This window comes from Mandrillus leucophaeus, unplaced genomic scaffold (genome assembly GCF_000951045.1).
Source record: "Mandrillus leucophaeus isolate KB7577 unplaced genomic scaffold, Mleu.le_1.0 Scaffold29, whole genome shotgun sequence".
NCBI classification, from domain to species: domain Eukaryota; kingdom Metazoa; phylum Chordata; class Mammalia; order Primates; family Cercopithecidae; genus Mandrillus; species Mandrillus leucophaeus.
The window spans coordinates 441375-443494 of NW_012103031.1; positions in this window are offsets into that span (position 1 = coordinate 441375).

Consider the following 2120-nt stretch of genomic DNA (forward strand, 5'->3'; position numbering starts at 1 on the left):
TCAAAAAAAAAAAAAAAGATCTCATGACAAAAGAAAATTGGTCACAGTAGACTGGGAGTTAAATCAAGTCCTGCCCTGTAGTTAGCCAACTGTAGCTTCCCCCTAGCCATGAGAAGAAAATTCACTGCTCATTACCAAATAGACTGCAGATTTCCAAGTTATGTGTAATAATATTAAGGCCTCAACATATCCACAGGGACACTTACTGAATAGTCCTGTGTGCCCAGCTTTCAGCTAGACACTGACTCCAGAATCAGATGGGGGCCTCACCACCAGCTGTTCTACAGATAGAGACAGCACAGCTTGGTGAGAAACACAATGTTAGGAAACAAAGGCATATCTCAACTGGCTGATAAGAGCTGTGGGTTCTAATCCTGGCTCTGATCCCAGCAGACTCTGTGATCCAGGACAGAGCTCAGGTTCTAGCTGGAAAAAACAAAACAAAACAAAACCTGTAAAACCCCTACAGGCACACACCACCATGCCTGGCCAGATTGGACAAGTTTCCTTCTGTTTTTTATTATTCTTTTTAGATGGAGTCTTGCTCTGTCACCCAGGCTGGAGTGCAATGGTGCGATCTTGGCTCACTGCAACCTCCACCTCCCAGGTTCAAATGACTCTTCTGCCTCAGCCTCCCGAGTAGCTGGGACTACAGGTGTTCACCACCATGCCCGGCTAATTTTTTTTTTTTTTTTTTTTTTTTTTTTTTTTTTTGAGACAGAGTTTTGCTCTGTTGCCCAGGCTGGAGTGCAGTGGCACGATCTCGGCTCACTGCAAGCTCCGCCTCCTGGGTTCATGCCATTCTCCTGCCTCAGCCTCCCAAGTAGCTGGGACTACAGGCTCCCACCACCACACCCGGCTAATTTTTTGTATTTTTTTTTTAGTAGAGACGGGGTTTCACCGTGTTAGCCAGGATGGTCTCCATCTGACCTCGTGATGCGCCTGCCTCGGTCTCCCAAAGTGCTGGGATTACATTATTTATTTATTATTGTTTTTTTTTTATTGAGGTAGAGTCTCACTCTGTCACCCAGGCTGGAGTGCAGTGGTACAATCTCGGCCCACTGCACCCTCCGCTTCCCGGTTTCAAGCCATTCTCCTGCCTCAGCCTCCTGAGTAGCTGGGATTACAGGTGAGTGCCACCATGCCCAGCTAATTTTTTGTATTTTTAGTAGAGACAGGATTTCACCATGTTAGTCCTCACCTCAAATGATCCGCTCGCCTTAGCCTCCCAAAGTGCTGAGATTACAGACGTGAGCCACCGCAACCGGCCCTGTCCTCCATTTCACCTCTCTTCCGTGCATATCTGAGCTTCCCACTGCACCCAAGCTCCTTGAGAGCAAGGATATCCTGTATCTCACCCATCTCAGTATCCCTCCTGTGCATAGCATGGTGCCTGCTACACAGTAGGCATCAAAGATGTTTCTTGGCCAGGCACAGGGCTCATGCTTGTAATCCCAGCATTTTGGAAGGCCAAGGCAGGAGGATCTTAAACCTGGGAGTTCGAGGCTGCACTGATCCGTGACCATACCACTGCACTCCAGCTGAGCAATAAAGCAAGACCCTGTCTCTTTATTTTATTTCTTGAGACATGTCGCCCAGGCTGGAGTGCAGTAGCACGATCATGGTTCACTATAGCCTCAACCTCTCGGACTCAAGGGATCCTCTCACTTCATCCTCCCGAGTAGCTGGGACTACAGGATCACACCAACGTGCCTGGCTAATTTTTTAGAAAACTTTTTGTAGAGACGGGTTCTTGATATGTTGCTCAAGCTGGTCTCTAACTCCAGGGTTCAAGCCATCTTCCTGCCTTGGTCTCCCAAAGTGCTGGGTTTAGCCGGGCGCGGTGGCTCACGCCTGTAATCCCAGCACTTTGGGAGGCCGAGATGGGCGGATCACGAGGTCAGGAGATCGAGACCATTCTGACTAACACGGTGAAACTCCGTCTCTACTAAAAATACAAAAATTAGCCGGGCGCGGTGGCGGGTGCCTGTAGTCCCAGCTGCAGGGGAGGCTAAGCCAGGAGAATGGCATGAACCCAGGAGGTGGAGCTTGCAGTGAGTGGAGATCACACCACCGCACTCCAGCCTGGGTGACAGAGCGAGACTCCGTCTCAAAAAAAA